The 23,187-nt window shown below is 47.5% G+C and overlaps 1 protein-coding gene across 16 annotated transcripts in view; it reads left to right on the top strand.

Moving 5' to 3' along the window:
• AAK1 (AP2 associated kinase 1) overlaps positions 1-23,187 on the top strand; it is a 129,166-nt gene that overhangs the window by 22,221 nt on the left and 83,758 nt on the right. The gene's annotated exons all lie outside the window — the stretch shown is intronic.

Here is a 23,187-nt window from a genome sequence, read left to right on the forward strand (position 1 = left end):
AGTTCTTAGCCAGGGTCCTCCCGAAGCCTAAGAGACAGGTTTTCCTTGGTAAGGGATAATTTAGGGGCTTGTCCCCTGCCTCTTTATAGTCCAGTAAGCCCCTTTGAAATGTGTGCTCCTGAAATGTATCCCCAGATAAAGCTCCTTTTCCCTGCTGAATGTGGCTGTTATGCTCTCTTCCCTTCCCACTGGAGATTTTTGACCGCGCAAATGGTTTTTCCCTGTAACATCCAATTCAGAGGATTATGTATTTGTATCAGAAGTGATGGTCTTTGTCTGGAGAAAACCTGTATATCAACTTCCCCTGGTATGCCTGGTTTAAACACCAGTTAGTCACAGGTATAATTATTAGTGAGTGTTGACAATTCCAGCCACAACATCGTATACATTTCATGGTATGGTGTGTTAGTTTTCAAATGATGTCTCACAAGGCACCTTCTGTACATACCACTGTAGTGATGTGTAAGGTGTGAAAATAGGGATGAGTAGGGTCAAAGTTGCGTCGTTCTAATTTTTTACAGGGGAGCTGTGGCAAGCACCAAGGGAGTTTACTTTCTGCTTCCATCTTTCTAACTAGAGTCTGTTCTCTGGTCATTGGTATTTGGGTATAGATCCATGAAAAAAGGGATTGCTCTCTGTGTGCTGTTTGTGATACCTCTGTTCTGGGACTGGGGTTGAGGGTGTATTTAGATGGCAAGCAAATTAACTGTATACATAGAGACTGCATCGCTGATTTCTCTTCCACTGGCAACAAGCTTGGAAGGCATCAATATCTGTTCTTGCTGTGAAAACTGATACAACTATTTTTCTATTGATGCATGTAGCAATGCTGCACTGCAAAGGAAAGATGTGAGTTTAGCGGTAAAGATAGTGTGGGTACATTTTGTGGGTGTGTCTAATTTAGGAAAAGAGGATGGGGTTAGCTACCTCAACCTATCTTTTTTTTTTTTTTTCTTCCTTACCTTAGTCTACTCTACTCCAGACAAATCCTGGATTTGGGTGTCCATAGTTAAAAATGTTCTGAGCTCCTTCCTTATAATTTTTAGCCTCTACTTTGAATTTCCTGGGTTTACATGGTGTTTAGTTGGGGCACTATTTTTAACCCCTCTTCTGCCCCTTGTCTCTCCCCAACTTGACCTAACATGCTTGTATGGAGTTTAACTTTTTATCTTACTCAGCTTCAAATATAATTTTCATTTAACTAAAGTTATCTGCCCACAACTGATTTAGGGAATTGAAGGGTTAAATTGACCCTCCTGGGATGTACCTGCTGTTCCAAGGTGTCTAAATTCAGACCTGAAATTGAGAACCTTAAGTGTCTCTCTTAGGTTGGAGATGGCTGTTGAGTTTTCCAACAGTTTAGCCATCTTAAATGCCTGAAAAGGTTTTCTTCTCGCTGTCAGCTGTTAGGCCAATTTCTGTTCAGTTCTGGAATGATGATGCTTAAACAGGTATGTGACCTTCCACCTGAAACAGTTGGGGGCTATTTGTCTTCTGTCTTGACGCCAGCTGTTAAAAAATGAGACTTTCTAGTTCGTTCGATGTTCATAGATCTGATACTGAAGACAAGTGTCACAAGGCAGTTCTATGCTCCTCTGGTATTACAACTTTTAAAATAGCTGGTTTTTTAACAGCTGGCCAAGTGTTGAAACCCAGCTTCCTTTGAACAAGAAACTCTTGTGCAATACATTGATAGTGTATGTATATCTTCTGAAGGATGTTGTCAAGTATTAGGATGTCAGAGTGTAATCAGTTACACGATTAACTGATAAGCCTAAGCTTTTTCAGCTAATCATGCCAACTACATCCTGTTGTCAGCTACTGATGTTGTCGGGTCAGGATTTACTGCCGTGGTGTCCAGACGGGTCTCTGGCTCTGTTGATGCTGCTTGCATGTATCTTCAATGATATGGGCCCAATGACCACCAAAGATCCCGACAGGGCACCCAGAAACCCCAAAATCAGATAAGGATTGAAGGTGTCAGGTTTATTGTTAAGTGAAGTACAGTCATAGCGGTCAGTAGACGCTACCGAATCTCTACACACACATACTCATAGCAATGGCCTCAGCACAACCAGCGGGAAACTCACTGCCTCCTGGCTGACCAAAGACTGCCCCACCCCCAAGACACCACTGTATATACGGGTACAAACAAGTTACACATCACTGCTGATGTGTCAGGTTGCCACCCTCTGACGCTTCTTAGATAGCACCCATCACCCTGTACCTCGTGGCCTGATTACATCATCTCGGTCCTTTGTATTGTCATTTTAGACCCTTTCCGGAAGCTGGGTTGGTACCCATGGGGAGTGTGCGCTAAGGTCTGGTGGTACTGTGTGCTTTCAACTTATGACCAGAACCAAGGACTGTTCTACACCTGGGCCTATTACCAATTAGTGTTCTGCGCTCTCAGCCCTGTTTGTGCTCAGTTCTGTGAGCTGGGGCCTGCCTCTTGCTCCCAGCTTAGCTTTGCTTTATGTTAGCCATGTTTTGTCCATTGTCAGCTAGGCCTCAGACCAGCCCTGTGCTACATGGGCTTTTGTTTTTGGCCCTCCGTCTCATTACACACACAACATCCCCCTTGCTGCCTCTGTACCAGAGGCAGCAAGGGGGAGGCAGGAGCCGATAGGCATAGAGATCAGGCTTTTAAGCAGAGTGCCTGTGCATATTGGCTCCCACCTGTCCCCACCCCCATGTGGCTGCCTCTGCTTAGCTTTAAACTGCAGAGCCCTCAGCGAAGCCACTTCCCAGGGAGCCAACTGAGTTTAACGGAGACCATTAACCAATAAGCATCAGCTTGTCGGTTAAAGGGTTAATCTATGAAATTCTAACATCCTGACTCTCAGGGGTCAGGTGTCAGGCAAAAGGCTCAAGACGCTAAGATCAGGATAGTGGTCCTGTGTGTGTCTAGCTGAAATGGCTCCTGCATCCTTGCCTGGAAAGGCTGAGACAGCAGCTTAGTTTATTGACTTTTGCCCTGGGTGTTTCCAGTACACAAATAGATGAGGCAAGAAATGCTGTCGCCTCTGATACAGAGGCAGCAGCACGGGGCAGAAGTGGCCCCTGTCTGGGGGGGGGGGGGTGTATCAGAGCTCCCCATGGACAGAGGCTGCTCTGTGGGATGAGAAGCAGCCTCTGTCTGCAGGGTGCTCTGCCTTCCCCACCCTCTGTGGACAGAGGAGATTGCTTCATGGCAGCAGCCCCTCCCCACCCCCGCTGCTGCCTGTGATAGAGGCGGCAGGGGGGACAGGCAGCATTGCGGGGCTGGTGCTGGGGGGAACTGGCTTTTAAGCTCCCCCCCACACACTTGCTGCCTCTACTTTGCCACTCACCTGTTGGGTAAAGCTGTGGAGTCCCAGGCTTTGCGACCCTAGTAGCATTGGCATTTCCCTTAAATACTGCGCGCTTTTCTATGTCAAAGGAAATTTGGTTGCAGGTTGCCTGTGAGTTTGTCTGCCAGTCACCAACACAAGGGAACGGAAGTGGAGGCTGAAATCCTGTGAGAGCTGGTAAATCTCAAATTGTGCCAGGGTCTTCCTTTTTTAGTCGTCTTGCACAATGGTGGAGGTGTCGTGTGGAATGTAATTTTAATTCTAAATCTGCTTCGTTATTGAGGCTTCTAATTTAACCTCAGACACTGTTTGAATTAGAACCAGATTTTTTTTAAAACGGTTCTGAGATCCTGTCACTCCCCTTAACTCAAGGAGCTGTAAGATGCTTGATGCTGTAAATAACGAATGACCGCGGGGGGGCCATTGGTATTGACCGTGTTCCCGACTCTCTTTTCCATCCACGTGTGGAATAAATTTTGTGATGTGCACCAAGGCATGTGTGGATGTGCACCAGTAGAAACACCTGCTGCCAGCTTTGGGAGGCTGTGGATGCTCTTCTAATCCGCTGGGTGGAATTTGATCCTCTCCTGGTGGCTTCCCTGTAAGCTGAGCACTGGTTTAATGCCTCCTGCCCTCCTTTGTGTCCCACTGTCACCTAAGGGCCGAAAGCTGCCCTGCCCCACGTGGGGAACAACTGGAGCCTTAGGGAGGAGTAGTTTGGGCGTCATTTAGCTTCATTTTCCTCAGTAGTTTGTTACTCAACCGCTCTGTGCCGCCCCCTCCCCCCTTCTGTCAGCTGGGGGGCAACGCTCCCTCCCGCCCACCTGGATTAGCACTGAGGAGGTTCTCTGTGTCCCAGCTCTGAGGACCTGAGCACTGCTGCAGAATCCAGACCCTCGAGTGGGGTCCCAAATCAGGGGAGGGGGTTGCTCTCTCAAACTCTGGTACATGACGCTTCAGCCTCCAAGAAACCCAGTTAATTGTGAACACCGGCATGTGTTAAACCAGTGGTGGGCAACCTGCGGGCTGCATGCTGCCCACTGGGACTCCTCATGTGGACCCTCTGTCTGTCGTCCGTCCCCACCCCGCGCATTGGAGCCCCCAGTTCTTACTCCTCCCCGCTCCCTCCCAGCACTTCCAAAGCTCCTTGAATCAGCTGATTTGCGCTCTACCCCCGCTCCTCCCCAGACCGCTAAGAATCAGCTGTTTGTGGCTGTTGCAGCTCTAGGAGGGAGGGGGCGGTGTAGGAAGTGCAGGGCCCCAGTGTGCGGGAGGTGCATGGAGAAGGAGGGGCAGACGGGGGGGGGGGAATGCGGAGCTGCAGGTGCTGCGGCCCACTGAGATGGAGGGCCACACATGCGGCCCACTCACTGGTCTTGGTTGCCTATTACTGTGTTAACCCTCCTACTGAAGCACACCACAGCTGGGACGTCCCGAGGCACATGGGGAATGATTGTATTCAGCTCCCATTGAGTTACATGTGGCGCTGGACTTCCCGCCGCGTATGGACTCCTTTCGCAAATGAGTCCATAGCTCTGCTCTCTGTGGGGTCTGAGCCACAGCTCACCAAAATCAATTAATTAAATGACTCTTTGGATCAGGGCCTAGGAAAGTCATCAAAGGAAGTGTCCTTCCCCTTTGGACAGAAAATATTTTAATTTACAGCAGTCATTGGGCATATATGTAAATTCCTTGGAGGGGTAGAGGCCCTCTTTTCATCCTGTGTTCTCACACCATGAGATTCTGGTTTGAGTAGGGCTCCTGGGTGCTCTGCTAATACAAGCAATGTTTAATCAGGATCATCATTTTGAAGAAAAGACGGAGCTGCGGCTGAAGTACCCTGCTTTGTACACAAAATCTGCCCGTAGTGTCTGTTGCGAGAAGGGAATCACTTGGGGGAAAAAATTCAAACCAATGTGGTGTTTGTATCTTCTGCAGGTGGCCTGTGTAAACCTTTTCTACATACACAATTCAGTATCAACATAAAAGTGAGTGAGAATAGCACATTAACTCACCACCAAATTAGTACAGCTGTCATAATACCTCACTGCAGCTGAGTAATGGGGATCTATTTGTGTAATATAAAAGCTCCACATAAAAATAAACCGATGGTGTTTATATGCAGTGAGGGAAAAATAACCGAACGTAGTCAATAGGTTTATTATTTATGTACCTTTTGGGGTGCAAGAGCTGACCTCACAGATTTCCCAGGAAACAAGAGGTAGGTAGGTAGGTAGGTAGGGTGTGTGTGTGTGTGTGTGTGTGTGTGTGTGTGTGTGTGTGTGTGTGTGTGTGTGTGTGTGTGTGTGTGTGTGTGTGTAAATACTGAAAATAGCTCCCCGAACAGCAACCTGGTTTTGTTTTATAGGGTGCCTAAGTGGGAGATGTGCTTTCTGTTCTTCGCTCTCTCACTGGCCTGTTGTGTAACTTCACAGTCACTCCACATCATGTTCTCCATGTGTAACATGGGGGCTGTGATATTTTCTCAGCTTTGTTAATTACTTGAAGCTCTGTTGATGGAAGCTTCAGAGGAGCTATGGCCCTAGTTGGGGTAAGCTCCTGTGCCCCAGTCCTGTATCTCACTGACAAAGCCATCCGTAGCTGTTCAGAGCCTTCCGCTTTGGCAGAGCTCTAATTATAAGCTGTGGGTTGTACTTTCTGATAATAGAACTGGACACGTTACATTCCCAATAGCATAGACCCTAAATTAACACTAACTGTTATTGATTGTTATAACCCTCTGCCACTGATCCTATTTACAGGGGATATTTAAAATCCAGGATACTGTCATGCTGTCCTTCTGGGAAAAAACGTACTCTGAAGTGTTGACTGGACATGACATACAGCTCGCCGTGCTTACGCCTCTGGTGAGAGGTGCTCATTAAACCAGAATCCTAATCTGTTTTTACGGGCAAATCCAGTTGTGCTTAAGGTTGAGTAATTGAGTTACACTGCTACAAAAGTTACTTAATTTTTGAGGTAAGTTGGATTGTTGTAACAGATGTTTTATTCAGCATTGTACAAAACCTCAAGTTTACTGTTCCAGTTAGTCTAGAAACAGAAGACAGACTATATTAAAGATTGAGTTGTCTGTAAAGCTTTCAGTTTGTTTCAGGTTCTGTTTTTCCAGGGATAGAGTCTCCGGACTATTGCCATATTCTCTCTTCTACCTCAAACTCTCCATATACTTCGTAAAAGTTCATAAGCATCATTATCCCCATCACATCAAGGAGAATATTAACTTCTGACTCGTTGTGATTTGTCCAAGATCACATGGTGAGTCTATAGCAGAATCTGGGCTAGAATCCAGATCTCTTGATTTCTAATCATTTGATCAGTCTACTGGACTCCTGTGGATCAGCTATTTCAATGTAAGGCAGTAGTCCTGCAGCAATGAAATCACATAGTGTGAGCAAGGCTAACTCTGCTTGAATATTAGCAGATGAGATCTACCATAAAGTGTTCTAGGATAACATGCAGCTCTTGTGCTTTGCCTGTCCATTCAAAATATGAGCTGCTGGAGCCATGACGCTGTTGCCCTTCTGCTTATCGAAGGTAGATTTCAGGGGCCTTGTCACTAGCGATGTTAGGCAGCTGCCCGATAAGTTTAGTCAAGTCAACTCCTCGCTCCCTCTCCCTCTGCTGGCTGTGGGCAAAGATTACTCTGGCAGCAGCCCGTGTCTGTGCGGGGGCTCAGCGCCGCACTGAGACCCACAGCCCCAGACTGGCTGCTGGACCTGGTGCGAGCCAGGAGCGAGCAAGCCCAGCTCTGTCCCAGCTCGCGCTGGTCAGGGACTTAACCCTGCTGCAGCTCTGCAGTTTAAATGTAATAGAAGCCAGCATGCCTGGCTCTTACTACATTTGAACTGCAGAGCCACAGTGGGAGTAGCTCCTGGACTGGAGGAAGCCCGTACAGAGCGCCTTCTGTTATCAACGAATTGTGCAGTAGATAGTTTTTATCGACTACATATTGGCTAATTATCTACCTGTTAGCATCCTTACTTGCCACTTTGTTAAAGAAATCAGTGGTATGGCATAAGGCATAGTCTGTCTGACTTACACACGGACTCCTGCTCTTCCGCTCAGACTGTTTGTAGAAACCTCCAGACATTCGCCATTGCTCTGCAACACGGGCAAAACTGACCCTGTAACTCTCCACATATGTGCAGCGTGCCCTGCCACTTGATAGCATGGTCTGCATCCAGAAGAAGAGCCAGTAGCCAACTGTCAAGGTGAGTCAGTGGACACTTGTCAAGGATCTGTGACTTAGTCTGAAGCTGACCATGTTTACGCCCTCATTTGAAGTGTGGCCACAGACTCAGTAATGTGTTTTGATCACTTAACAATGGTGCAAAGTAATTTTTTTTTATCAGGGGAGTAGACTGTGATCAGCTGTAGGTCAGGATGTAGCTGTTTTATCAGGGCTTGACAGGCTGGGAAGAATCCTGCCTGATATTAAAACTACAGAGAAGCTAAGAATGTAACCGTTAGGATTTGGGCAAAAGGTGTAGGCCAGCACCCTGATCCTCATGGCAAATGATCATTTGTGGACATTACAGATGCCATGACAAACTCCTGTATCGCAGCGACTCGCTGTAAGAATAGGATGCGGGGAGTGAGGTAGCTGGCACAAGAGGCTTAACGAAGTTCCCTAAATCAAAATGGTTGAGTTTACTTCCTGGCTAAGGGGGTGCAGGACTTATTTGGAAGAAGGGATGTGAAAAAAGCGCGGCTTGAACATGATTGACATGGCCAGTGTTCCTCCAAAATGGATGAGCTCACGAGATGCACTTACTTCACAAGGCTTCCTTTCACTGTAGCCTAGTGGTGTGTGTTTATTTTTTTATTTATTTAAAGAGGCTTTAGAACTAGAGCGATGCTTCAGTTTTTCAAAGCAGCCTGTGGGAATTTAGGCCACGTTTTCTCTTAACTTGAGTGAAAGGAAGTTCCCGTCGACAGCTTTGAAAATCTCGGCCTGCATAATTCTGCTTCTCTGCAAGGTTGGCCTGTGCTGGCTCGGAAGCTCTCAAACGCAGGTGCCTCTGAACAAGGGGCACATGTCGATGCCATCAGCTCCGTTGGCCCTGCTAAAAGGTTTTACTTGGCTCCTTTGTGCATCCATTGGAAGATAAAGGACACGCTGTGCATCTCTTCACCTGTGTTGGGCAGAGACCCTCTCTTCTCTCTCTCCAGTGCCAAAATGGTAGGAAAATGCCTGTCTGCCGATGCAGTCAGTGACAGTGTTCCTAACCACATGTTCCTTTGTCTAATCCCTTCCTCTGGTAAGGGCCATGCCCTCCCCCGATCCTATAGCGAGCACATCAGTCTAACTTCACTTGGAGCAGCAGAAGTTCTCGGTGACTGTGTGTGGCTTGGAGCTACATAGATCCCACCGCACCCGTGCCTGGTTTTGGAGTAAGAAAAAAAATCTAGCTATGCCAGCGGTGCACAACCTTTTTTCAACCGCGATCGCCATATTCTCATGTCGCGACCCCAAGATAATTTGAGCCGCGCGGCGCTTAGATCCGGCTGGCCAGGGGCTGGGCTCGGCCATTGGCAGCCTCCCAGGAAGACCTCCGTGACTCCCTCGAGGGTTGCGACCTATGGGTTGCGCACCACTGAGCTATTCAATTGGTGGGTGATTGGTCTCTGTCAACCGAGCTGAATGCTCCTGTAACCTGCGTTCCGGTGACGCTCACTTGCTGTGTGGCTAGTTTGTTCTTTCATCCGTTTCCCTTTTAACTTGACTTAAATTTGGGCTTTGGCCTGCAGTTCTTATGGGTTAGTGAGAGAGAATTACAGATTGGTTGTGCTTTGCAGCTCCAGTGACGGGAAACAAATCTAAGTGACATGCACAGAGCCTGTCCTCCAGTAACTGTTTTTCTTTATACAAAAATATTTCACTCCAGTGGAAAGGACGTAACTGCAGCTGACCATTTTTATTGCTCTAATTTTGTAGATCTCCACCCTCTTACTCTTAATTCACCTTGATAGGTTTTTTGGTTCACAAGGGTGGCTGGCTTATTCTTTATTTTTGCTGTAAGTCCCAAGGGCAGCAGAAAGAGAGCTGTGCCAAAGCAAAGTCCGATTTATTGCTGTCTTCTCAGAGGATGTCTCTGCTCCAAACAGACTTTCCTGGATGCTCTGCCTTTTCCAGGGATGTAACAGTGGAAGGAGGAAGTGAGGAGCCAAGGGAAAAGAACAAGAACATTTCCAATGGCTTGTGATTGTTTGCAGCTGGTGGGTGTTTCGGTATTCAGGGTACAGCATGGAAAACTATCTACCTTTTCCCCAAGAGTTCTGGGCTTATTGTTTACGCTGTCAACCCACTGTGTGATCTTGCACATCTCTGCTTCCATTTCCCCTTCCATCCTCTGAGCTCGCCTCTGTTCAGACTGTAAGCTCTTAAGAGCAGGGATTGTCTTTGACTGCATTTCGGACAGTGCTCAGTACAGTGTGGCCCTGATCTAGTAGCTTTTAAGTGCTCTTATCTTTCAGTAAATAGTAATTGTTTCTCTTTAAACTGTCAAGGATTATTGCAAGGACCCTACTAAGTATTTTGTGGCCAACTGTGTTAGAAGTTGTCCGGATTCCTAAAATCAGTTTCAACAAAGAGTTGTTGGGTCTAGTTTTAAGCAACCCCCTGCAGTGTTTATAACCTAATTATTGCAGCATTGTGCTAAGGCTCTAGAACCAGGGCTGGATTGAGCTCTTCAGAGGCCCTAGACACTCTCATAACTATAGGCCCTTAAATCTGACTACATAGGGCATTTCTCCCTTACCTGTTTCTATCACCGATACACCTAATATCGCCCACTTTCATTTTCACTCTTGACAGTGGCACACCATGTGTGGAATTCATGGGACTTCGTTCTAAAATAACAGTCATTTTGTTGTATGTTACAATTATATTTTAGATTTACCTCCTAGACTGGCCCTGCTCCATGTGGTGCTGCCACTTTGGAGCACTCCTTCGTCTCTCCCCTCTCCCTTCCCCTACCCCTTTCTGATAGGGGCAGGAAGGGGGGGGGGGAAGCGATTAGTCGGCTACTGTGTCGACTGTCCTACAAGCATTTGCATATCGGCTAGTCAACTAATTGTTCACATCCCTATTAATGGGACAAGGACGTTTCCACAGCAGCATGCCCATCTCCCATATTGCTCCCCACCCTGGCATATCAGTATGCCACCCACCCTTCCCCCAGCCCAGGAGACAGTCCTGTGTCTCTTCCTTGCACCAGCAGTTGCAACCCAGACAGGAGCGAGTCAGGACACCCAACAAACTCCCCCTACCTCAGCACACAGATGCCAGCTCCTACCCACCTACTGACCCCATGCCCATCAGGCTGGAGGCTGCTGGGTTTTTCATAGAATACTGCAGCCAACCCCATCTGCTGTAATCACACCAATCCTTTCCCCTCCCTGCCCAGCCAGGATGCCCCAAACTCCCCCATTTGATGCCCCCCACAACCCGCTTATTGCCCCCCTCCTTCATATGTCCCCTCTTCACCAGCCGGAAGAGGCAAACTCCATCTCCAATGTGGTGCTGCTGCTGAGCGAGCAGCCTCTGAGCTCCTGGGCAGGGCTTATTAAGCAGCTGCAAGGCCGTGCTGCTGCCCAGCTTATGGGGAACCTGTATTAGTTGTGTGTGGTGTTTGTTGACTAAAGATTTAATACACCTGCATTTAACTGATCTTCAACATTTGCACATGTATTCTAATAAAAATAGCAAATTAAGTGTTATTTAGCAGTTTTATTATTTTTGGTCAATTATGAATATATTTTTTAGCCCCTAAATGTTTTTGTAGGCCCTAGACACTGTGTGTACTGTGCCTAATGGATAATCTGTCCCTGCCTAGAACCAGACTCTGAGTGGCTTATATCCTGTCTTTCTATGGACTTGTTATTATTTCAAAGTGCAAAAATAATGGAAAGAAATTCTGGGTTTGGATGACCTTTCCAGCATTGACGCTGGAATGGTGGCTGGTACTGGAAAAAGGGAACAGCTTCTAATAATGACTCTTGGCCTGACAAAGGCCCTTTAGGTTGTTGGAGAGATGTAACCATGGCAGCTGATGGTGCATCAGCATGAATTGGAGCGAGGAAGGTCAGCAGAAGAGCGCTGATGGGGGGAGCAGTGCCTTTCTACCTCGGTTTTGGGGTGGATCTATGCTGCCTGCTAAAGAGGTGGGTTCAGAACTCGGCTCTTACACCTCGCAGGCTTGGCCTAGGCCTGGCACCTGTTGGCCTAGGATATCACCTCTCTCTCCATGAAGTGCTGAGCTGAAGGCCTGTTAGTAAAACTAATTTAAGGCCAGCAGAGCAGTCTGTGTTGGGGCCCCTAGAACATGGGGATTTGCTTCCTCTTCGGGGCCATAACAGCCTAAGTTCATCGGCCTTTAGGGCATGCCAGTGGGCCCCCCTTTTCCATCCTATCCATGAGCAGCAGGGTACTGTGTAGTGGAGCGGGGTGGGTGGGCGTGTGTGTGTGTGTGTGTGTGTGTGTGTGTGTGTGTGTGTGGAGAAGTCAGTTTGTTCTTGTCGCTTTCGTTATGTGATTTGATTGGAATGACTTGATGGGTCTGTTTCCTTTGAATGAGGTAGGAGTGTGCGTGTGTGGACTGTGTGCGTGCAGCACACTGGATGGGTGCTTTTGATTTTTTCATCTCCTACAGCAAAAGATCAATTGAATTACTACCAAGTAAGACTCTCTCTGTCTTCCAGAAACCTTGAGAACTCAGGTTGGCGCTTGTTTTCTCTGAATGGTACGTGATGGGCAATGAAAGTAACCAGAGCCCATTGGCTGAGCAGTGTAATTGAGCAAAGAGCTGTGTTAATTAGTGGTGGGTAAATATAGCTCAGCCTAATTCAATAAAAACCACTTGCTGCTGGAAACATAAGATGTCCCCTGCCACTTGTTTGCGCTTCCCCTTCTTTGTATGAAATCCACGTACCAGGCTTGTATTTTATAATAGCCGGGGAGACTGGATTCCTGGGCTGAATTGACTTCAGTGGTGTTGTGATAGACATCAGATTCTCTGCTGAAGTCAGTTTTAGGGATGTAAAGGGTTAACCTTACTGGGTAACTGGTTAACCAGTGGGTTGGAGCAGCCCTTTCCCGATATAGGCAGAGGCTGCTTCGGCCTGGCTGGGCCCACCGCGCTGCATTGGGGAGGGGGGTCACTCCAGCTGGGCTGGAGCAGCCTCCACCCCCCCCTCGCAGGATCCTAATTAAACACAACATTTAACCGGCTAATGTTTCAAACCGGATTTTACATCCCTAGTCTTTCTGGATCTGCCACTGACTCCTTAGGCAAATCACTTCACTCTTCTGGGCCCTTCCCCCATTGTTCAGCTGGGGATAAGCGTCCTGCCTCCCGTTTTACAGCATATGGCTTGAAAGGCACGAAGGGCAAAATCGTGGTTGTCGTCCTAAAATGATACGATTCCCAGGCCAAATTCTAATGCCTCAGGGGTTCTCTATGGCAAATGAGGGAAACAAAATAGGTTTCGTAAATATCCGCTCTTTGGAAAGCACAATGTACAAAGTAAATGGAAGGAGTTGATTAGATCCATATTCAACAAAACTTGCATGGTCGATGGAGGGAACATACTCTGCCAATGACTTTGTGCCTTATAATGTTTTATTTTCCCCATGTGAGCCCATGTGATCAGTTTGGTTGTGGTGGGTAGGAATATTGCACTGGTGCTCTAATGCTTTGTATTGCAAGGTGGTGGTTTTTTCACTGTGAAATTTTTTTTGAGCATAGGAAACTAACCTTTTGAAAATCCAGTGCCCCAAGGCTCCCTCTTCTGAGATCAAAACTTAAAGTAAAACACTTGAAGGAACTTACTGAAGCTCATTTTAGCTCTTCTCTAAACGTAACACCCTAACAACACAGTAAAGATCCCACTAACTAGACAGTGTCGTGAACATGTGTATGTGTGTCGCTGCTCAACTGTGTGCCATACGTCATATATTGCCGCCTTCTGCTCAGATTTAGAGGGCTGGATTTCTGAAGCCTGAGAATCTGGAACACAGAAAGTACAATACTGAATTAAAACTAGTGGTCCCAGCTAGTCCAGTATCTTGCTCTGACAGTGGCCAGCACCACCTGTTTGGGAAGGAGGAGCAAGAAACCCTGAAGCGGATGGCTATGGGGTAATTTGCTCCCAGGGTAACTTTCTTCCTGACCCTTAATTAGCTTAAGCCCTGAAGCATGAAGACTTTGTCCCCCTTTTAAAATCCATGATCTTCTTACTGTTACAGCTCAGGATGATTGTCTTGCTTACCTCCCTGTTGTTGTGGAGTTCTGAGTGACCACAGTGTGTGGTAGCCATGTGGTCCTAGGTAGCCACACTTTTTTTTGGCTCCTAGTCTGTAGTATCAGTGGCCTAATCCTCAGAGCCACCAAACACCCAAAACTCCCATGGAAATGCATGTGTACTCAGCACCTCTGGGAAACTGGGCCATTGTATTCTAATTCTGCTGAGTAACGCTGCTGGAACAAGACTCCACGAAGTCGATTGGAAATGTCTAACTAAAGCTGCGCTGGCTGCTGTCCAGCTGCTCAGTGGCACAGCTCACTTCCTCAGCCTGTTCTGCTGAACAGCATCACTCCTCACTGCAGTTTGAAGCTGCCAGGATAAACTCTCAGCAATCCATTGTGCTGCCCTGTTACTGCCTTTAGTACCTTGCTGAAACAAAACCTGGGGAACGTTTATCGGCCACTCACTGAAAAGCCAAAAGTAACCATGGAAAAAAGAGAAGCCCTTCAAAAACGACTGTTTTTCTGTTAAACTGGTTTATTCCACAGTTGCCAATGAAAGTGTAGGCCAGACCAGGCATCATGTACGCTTGCTAACCTTAAAATGATGCCATTGCAGTACTATTCTTCCCTTGTCCACCTGATGAAACACTCAGATTTTTCTAAATGGCCTTTTTTTAAAAAGGCAAGACCTGCGTTTCAGAGTCCGTTGTCACAGCAAGTGAGGGAAAGTTGGTGTGTTGTTTTCTGGCTAACTGTATTTCTAAGGCGGGCATTTACGAGATGCTGATAACAGAATAGCCCCAACTCAATGCCTCTCCTCTGGAGAAGAGATCTAATATGTAGCGATGGCTTCCTGTTGACAGTCTTAAATGTGCCCATGTCTTACTCTGATTTCAGCCTGCGCGGGGCCGTGCTAGGAGAGTCTAGCTGGAGTGGAAGGCTTTTAGTAAAACCAAAGTGCTGCTGGAAGTGGTGTTCATGACTGGTCAGCTGGCATTCTGCCTTACATGTGGAACCAGTGCCCCAGTCACAATCTCACGATTCTGAATCAAAGCCGCTATCCTGACCATCTCTGATGAACCGCGGCAGCAGTTCAGTGTGGTCACGGCATCTTTCCATCTCCCGGGCAGGGGGGTTAACAGCACCAAGAGCCTGTTTACACCAGCACTTTAACATGCTGAGCTCAGTAGGCGGGTTCTTCTACACTGCTGCCCGTGCAAGAAAGTTACAGCACAATAGCTTGCCAGTGTAGACAAGCCATTGGTCTCCGTCACTTCCTTGTGATGTGCAGGGCTTTGCTGGGAGAGCTGTCACTTGGCTGGGCGATGCGCTCTTGTGTGCTGTTAGTTTGGCTAAAACGGTCCCCTGCCTGGTGGGCATGTCGAGGGGAGACCCCAAACATTGGCCTTAGCCAAGAGAAGAGGCCTAGTTTACACTGGTGCTGACTCGGAGGAGCTGTAATTCATATTGACTTCAGGTGCAATTGCGCTGTTTAGCGCTTGTGAACAGGGAGCTTCTCCGTGACTTAGACCCCTAGAAATGTAGGGCTGGAAGGGACCTTGAAGTTACAAATCCAGCCCTTGGTGGCGAGATAGGACCAAAAAAATTCCGGTCATCTGAAGAAGTGGGCTGTGCCCATGAAAGCTCATGGAACCATCTACAGGTTTTGTTAGTCTATAAAGTACTACCAGACCGATTGTTGTTTTCAAATAAATCTAGACTGTCCCTGACAGGTGTTCATCCAGCCTGGTCTTAAAACCTTTCTGTGATGGGGATGCCACATGGTCCGTTTTGATCCAAGTAGCCTTCCACTCTGGGGTAGCTTTGTTCTGGGGCTTGCAGGTTTTCTGGGGATAGCAGCTGGGCGTGTTGAGGGGAAACCCCAAACATCATCAGTGTTCTACTGCATCGCCATATCTCTGTGCTGTGGTCTATCACCTTTGCTGCCTCTTAGTCTGTGCTTTTCATTCTGAGTCTGCTGGCAGCCAGGTAATGCTCCGGAGCTCTAGATCTCTGCATTCTTGGGATGCTGATGGAGCTTCGTAGTAAACTTGCACTGTGCATGCAACAAGGTGGATGGAAACAACTTTGAAACCTGGGCTGGAAACAAACGCCTTACAACTGCGGGAGCTTTTAGGAGCTCAATATGTTTAGCTTATCCAAAAGCTCGAGATGACAGTGTATAAACTCCTTCCCCAGCAGAAAATACCAGGTACTAAAAGGCTCTTTAATTTAGCAGAGAAAGACACATAACAAAAATGAAAGGCTAAAAGTTAAACCCAGACACATTTAAAATTAGAAACAAGGTACACGTTTTTAACAGTGGATTACGGTTGGAACCAACTGCCCAGGGCATGGTGAAGTCTCCATATTTTGATGTCTCCAAATGGCTTTCTAGACAATATGCGTTTTGCCAAACAAATTAGGCTCAATACACGGCTAATCACATTTTCTGTGGCCTGTGATGTGATGACACTTCTGACCTTAAAATTCATTAAGCCCTTCTGAATGGAGTCTGGCCCGTACATGTTTCTTGACTGATAGCAAGCATAATACGTTCCAATAGTCTATTGAGTTTTAAGATTCTTTCTGCACAGTTTTGAAATCAGAACTAATTTCCTATTGAGAGAAGCTTTCCGCTGTTATGGGTGGCAAGTCCTTCTTCTGGCAACTTACATTATTTGCAAATACACCTAGTCCTTTTGAATTGCTTGAATTTGCAGTCTTGTCAGTTGAAGAGGCTGGAGGAAAGGCTGCAAGAGTATAATTTCACAGCACGTTTTATAAGTTGCGCTGTAAGAAGCATTAATGCTAATTCTAAAAAAACTGTCCATCTTTCTGAACTCAGGCTAGAGAGAGTGCGCCAATCCCACCATACGGACACCAATCCCACCGCTTCGGACAGAAGTCGTTCCCATGCATGAAGCATGGACCATGTTTTTGTGCTACTTGGTCAGAAATTAACTTTCTAATGTATTCTAGACTCCCATTGTCTGCTACCTTTCCACTACTGGGGTCAGTTTAATTGAGGTGGCTTTTCTGTGCTTGTTGGCTTGGTCGCTTCCAGCAAAAAAATGTTTCTGCATATTCTAGAAACCATGCTCTAGGAATGGTTTAGCTTAATAAGCAGGGCAACATGCAGGAATAATTGCATTAGGGGAACGTAGCTGTCTCTGACGGGTATGGTGTGTGTGTGTGTGTGTGTGTACGCGCGCGTTCCACAAACGATCAGCACCTAGAGGGAGAAGAATTATTGATTTGTCTGCTGCCGCTACAGCCCTATCTTTCTACAAGAAGGAATTGCTGACCTGCACTGTGAAGGGTTAGAAATGGGGATAGAGCACCCTTCAGATCTCTAGGGCTCTCAGAGGAGTTGTAGGGCTAGAAATCAGTTTCCTGGGGTACTTTTAACTGATGTCTATTGATGCTTATCTGCCTTCAGCTCTTCACAGTTCCAGATAGTTTTGATGGTGGATCAAATGCCCTCATGTAGGGACGGCAATGTGTAGTCGAGTACGTGATAAGCCTAGGCTTCTTGGTTAATCTTCTTGACTACACGCACAACCCCCCTTGCTGCCTCTGTATCAGTGGGAGCTGGTGTTGTGGGGCACCAGGTTAAAAGCCTTCCCACAAGCAACGGATCTATGGATCTGCCTGCCCTCCACCATCCCCAGCACTGCTGCTTCTGATAGAGGCAGCAGCACAGAGGGGGAGGGGAGAAGCGGGAAGTACACACGGGAAGCTGGCTTTCAAGACCGCTCCCCATGCATATTGGCTCATGCAAACCACCCCTGACCCCTCTTCCCCCACCATGCTGCTGCCTCTACAGCAGTGTGGGGAGGGGGATAGTTGGGAGCTGATATGCACAGGAAACTGGCTTTTAGCCTGGCTCTCCTCACATGCTGGCCCTGTGGATTTTCCTGTCCGTTCCTCCCCCCGCACTGCTGCCTCTATCAGGAGAGGCTGCCTCAGAGCAGCCTCTGTCTGCAGGGAGTTCAGACACATGCTCCATGCAGATGGGGGGCTTCTGCTGCTCCGCACTACTGCCTCTGTGTTAGAGGCAGCAGCACAATGTGGTATGCAGGAGCCAGTCTGTGCAGGAAACTGATTTTTAAACTGGCTCCCCTCGTGGATCAGCTCCCACCTGCCACCTCGTGCTGCTGCCTCGGATACAGATGCAGCAGTGCAGGGTGTCGGGGCTTCCTGGGAGTAGGGCCGGGAGCACACTGGCTGCTGGCACCATCTCCAGGGACTGTTGAATAGTCACGTAACTGCTAAGATTTTGTGTGGTCATGTGACTTCCTTCAGTTAATCGCGGTCTAACATCCCGGCCATCTTGAGATTTGTATCCTGACTTTCTGTGTTTCTGAAATTAAAATAGGACTAGAGCTGGTCACAAATTCTTGTTCAACTATTTTGTGATGGAAAAGTGTGTGTGTGTGTGTGTGTGTGTGTGTGTGTGTGTGTGTGTGTGTGTGTGTGTGTGTGTGTGTGTGTGTGTGAAGTACAATTTTTTTCAGAAAGTGTGTTTGCTTTCTGTGGGAAACAAAAATCTTCTCAACAAAAGAAGCCCAAACTGATTTTCTTAAGGTGTTTCCAATGAAAATGTGCTATTATGGGGTTGCAGGAGAGTTTCTTTTGAGAGCCTAACTTAGTGGGTTGTAACTTCTTGCTTTCTTAGACACTGACATTTGTGGAAATGAAGGCAGCAGGGCCAAAAGTGTTTAAACAAATTCTCCAAAACTGTGCAGCAGCCAAGCAAACTTTGTCAGTGAAGGTCTGAGATTTTCCTTTGTTGCTGGACTTGAGACTTCACAGGGGCTTCATTTTCAGGTGTCTCAACTTGGTCACGCAAAAAATTGAGGCCCCACTTCCCCGGACATTACTACTTAGTTGTGAAAATACTGGCCTTGGTTAGAACCGCATCTGCGGGGCATGCTCCACCTCGGGCTCTTAGCGAAACCTCCAATTGCCATCTGTTCTTCTGGGTCTGCAAGTGATTTAATGCTTAAATGTTACTCCGCAGGTGGCGGGTGCATCTTTATGCAACAATGGAAAAAAACCTGCACCGGTACAATGGGGCCCCCAATACGTGGTTATGACCCATACGCTCACTGCCTAGACCTAGCTCTGAGGCATCTGGTGCCAGCCCCAGTTGTGCTCTATGAAAGCCATTTAATTTTTCATTGACTTCCCCCACCTCCGTATCTGCAGTTAAGGTCACAGATAAGGTTGGTAAGTGATCCCAGGCAAAGATGAATATTTCACAAAGAGCCTGCCTGAGTTAAGTGTTCTGTCTCCCTTTGTATCTGTAAACCTTTTGAAAGCCCTGTAAAGAGAGATGCTTGCTGCTAAATATGTAAAGTGGTGGAATCCATTGTACTGCTTGTTACGAGACAGCGGTGGGCTCGTACCACCGGCTCTTTTTCTCATTTCTCCCTCTACTCCGCGCAAATAGACTCATGACTCTGGAGCTGAAATAGGTTCAGGTTTTGTCGCTTTTGTGAGTGTCTCCAGTTGGCTTCTCCAGCCTTAAAAACTCCATTCTCCTGGGGCTGGTAACTGTGTGTTTCTTCACCTTCTGTCGCCCATTCCCAGCTCCTGACAAACAAGCTAGGGACACCATCCCTATCCGGCCTGGCTAACAGCCATTGGTCTAGCTCTTTTGAAAAACTCTGTTATAGTTGTTGACTTCACAACATCCTCTGGCCATGAGTTCCACAGGTTGACTGTGTGTTGTATGAAGAAGAAATTTCCTTTAGCCGGCCTTCATTATTATGGTAAGATCCTGGGAGCGGGGGAGAAGTCTAAGATAAGTGATTTCACGGGCTTAGTACTTAAGACGCCCACGGCATCAGAACAAAAAGCAAACGTTGCCTTCGTTCTGCTCTCAGGTGTGTTAAAAGAGCTGTCTTAGGCATCTTAGCAATGAATTTCAACGTCTGGCTTCCCCCACAAGATTCCATATTTCTCTCTTGCTGCCATGGAATTTGATTCCATTTCACAAGCTGAACTTTGCTCTTTCCTTAGCCACATTGACTCCTGGGTGCTCCCCCTTGTAGATCTTGGCCCCGGAGGTCATACCAGCATGGTCTCTGTTCGCGAAAGGCTTTCTAATGAGCGTCTGTACAGATCAGGGCTGCATACCTGCAGGGAGATCAGCTCTTGGGCATGCTCAGATCACTAGCTTATCAATAAAGCAGCATGTGTGGGTGAAAACGCCACCTTGGAGCCGGGAGGGTCAGCCCTAGCCGCTGTTCGGAGCCTGCTACAGAGAAGTACATTCCTGCCGATCCCTTCGTGAGGAGCAATGACCAGATGTTTCCCTGCCCAGAAGGAACCTGCAGACTCCATAGCATGAACGGGCCTATGTTTCACAGGACTGGTGCTCCAACTGGAAGATGGGTTGTGCCCTGTGCAAGAACTGAGCAAAGAGTGTTCCTGAGTCCTTCCAGAATGCAGAACACGACTGTTTCTCGTAGTCCCTTTGGCGGGGGTGCACAGCTTTGCTGGGGGTTTATATTACCACCGCTTCTAAAATCCCTGGTCATGAATGAGATCCTCACTGTACTAGGTGCTGTACACACACACAGAGGTGAGGAAACACTTGCTTCTCGGGATTTATGAATTGAGCTTGCAATGGGGATTATTTTTACTTCCTCAGCCCCACCTCCCCCATTAGATTAGATGAGATTTTAATTTTACTTTTGAATTGGTTACCCTCCCAAATGTGTTTAATTTAGAGCCACAGCCATGTGGAGGGATGTTTTCCATACTGGATTGGGAATTTACTAAACAAGGCTGTTCTGTGCCTAAGAATGCATTTTTTAAAAAAATGTTTATACACATTCTGTGCTCAGCATGTCCAGTTGCGTGGTGCCAGGGTCCTAAAAGGCCTGCCTTCTCCTCCTGCCTGCAGACCTGCCACCCCATCACTGCTGTGATCTTGCACTAATTGGTGGGTGCGTTGTTACTCCATTATCGGTATAGCGGGGTGTGACGGTGCATCAGGAAGCCCCCGACCCTGCACCCCCATCTGTAGCCAGATGTGACACTCAGACAGCCAGTAGAGTAGAAGGTTTATTGGTTCCCAGAGACAACATCATAGCTTAGGATCAATGTTAACAACCAGAGCCAGGGTATGCAGCCTTATTCCTCTGGGGGGGTTTACGGGCCCTGAATCCCCTTTCTTGTTCTAAAACATCCCCACTCCTCCTAGCCCAGCTGAGACTGTCTCACCCCCACAGCCACTGCTTTTTCCGCACCAGGCAACCCTGCCTCCTCCATTGTCCTCCTTCCAGGTCCAAGGTGTTCTCTGCTATCCCCTATGCCTCAGGAGGTGAGAGACTGCACATACTTCCCCAGTGAGTCACACCCAGCCTCCCCCTCCTCATGCAGCTAGTGCTACAGGGCCTGGGGAAACTGAGGCACACGCGAGCACACACACACACACAGCGTCATTACAGAGCAGCATAGGATCACATATAACCCCATGAGACCAATGGCGAATTCAAGACCACAGCGAACACAACAGGAGACAGCACCCCCACTACATCACACAGGGTTTTGTGATTGAGGGGGACAGGGTCTGGGTTTGCTTGTGGTTCTGCCTTTAAGTTCTTGAGAAGCCACTTAGGCTGTGACCCAACCAAGCATTTCAGTAGATGCTTAACTTCAGGCTGGTGAGTTACACTTGGCTGCCTTGTTCCCTCAGTTTGTCTGCACAGTAACTAGACATCTGCAGCTCGCAGGGCAGAGGCTGCGAGGCTATATGATCGCTGTGTAGATAGATGTCTGGGCCCAGGCTGTAGGATCCCACAGCATGGAAGGGCCCTGACAGTCTGCTCAGCAATGAAATAGGCCCATGAGTCTAAGTCGGCTGGGATGGGTTTTTCTGTGCTGTACAGACACATCCTTTCTTTCCCCATTCTGTAAAATGGGGTTAATGATAGTCAGTCACCATGCAGCTCACCACACCCCAATAGTAGGAAAGTTACTATTATCCCTATTTGACAGATTGGAATTGAGGTACAGTGAGACCTCCCCAAACCCATGCAATGTGTCAGAACTCCTCGCACTCTAACCATTATACTGTCCTGCCCCTCAATCTGCCTCCCTTTCTGTTTAGATTGTAGTTCTTTGAGACATGGATGATCTCTTCGGGTATGTCTACACTACCACCTAGTTCGAACTAGGGTGGTTAATGTAGGCAACCGGAGTTGCAAATGAAGCCCGGGATTTGAATTTCCCGGGCTTCATTTGCATATTGCCGGGCGCCGCCATTTTTAAATGTCTGCTAGTTCGGACTCCGTGCCCGCGGCTACACGCGGCACGAACTAGGTAGTTCGGACTAGGCTTCCTATTCCGAACTACCGTTACTCCTCGTGGAACCGTTACTCCTTGTCTGAACTAGCGGACATTTAAAAATGGCGGCGCCCGGCTTTACACAAATGAAGCCCGGGAAATTCAAATCCCGGGCTTCATTTGCAACTCCGGTTGCCTACATTAACCACCCTAGTTCGAACTAGGGTGGTAGTGTAGACATACCCTTCAGTACTAAGTATAGCCCCTGACGTGTTGGAGCCTCATCTAAATTGGGGTGGGCTAAAGGAGACACTGAGGCTAGGTCTACACTAAGGGGGCAATGGCCAATTAAGGAATGCAACTCCAGCTATGTGAATATCATAGCTGGAGTCAACATACCTTAGTTGGACTTACCACTTTGTCCTCACTGCAAGGAGGGCTGGGGGGTGGACAGGAAAAACTCTCTCAATGACTCCCCTTATGCTTCTTGCTCTGGTAGCGTACCAGAGTCGATGGGGGTACAAAGAGCGGTCGATTGAGCAAGGCTTTACTAGACCTACTAAATCGATCCCTGGGAGATCGATTCCCACAGCAGTAAATGTAGAGAAGGCCTGAATTACAAAGTCCGGTTGTACATTCTGAGTAGTAGCTCAGATACATTATGCCTCAACTATAGCAGGCATTTCCTTAAAGACATGTCCACAACCTGCTGCTAGGCCCATCATTTGTAGCATGCTGCTGTGTTCCCTTTTGATCATTCTGCATCATTTCAGCAATTGGCCGTCCACGTTTGTTTTGATCCCTAAAAGCCACGTTCAGAATTCTGGTGAGAGAATCCTTTAGTCTTCCTAGTCCCATCCCAGCGTTCCGAGCAAGAAGCATTTGCCTTTCTATTTCTGAGCCCTGGCAGCCAAGATGAAAGGCTTTCCTCAGAAGGCCGCTGTGTATGGTGTAGGGGTTGTGACTTCGCTAATAGTCATGACCACAAAATGAATTGTGTGATCCTTTTCAAAGTGCTGCCGTCAAACAATGCACAGGAGATGTGTTTGTGTTTCCATGTGGCAAGAGCTGGGCTTCTAATGCAATTTGTTAAAGTGCTTTGAAAGCTGGGAATGCACTCAGGTTAAAGCCCTTAGTAAAGGCTGTGAATATTTTGTGGTTCTCATGTCTGTGGTTCTCATGTCTCAAGGTTGCTGTTTATATTCCAGATTTCCTCTCCATAATGGAAACTAATGGCACAGTAACAGACCATGTGGCATGTTAAGTAACTTGAGTAGTTG

Source organism: Pelodiscus sinensis, chromosome 28 (genome assembly GCF_052426305.1).
Source record: "Pelodiscus sinensis isolate ZL-2025 chromosome 28, ASM5242630v1, whole genome shotgun sequence".
NCBI lineage: Eukaryota > Metazoa > Chordata > Testudines > Trionychidae > Pelodiscus > Pelodiscus sinensis.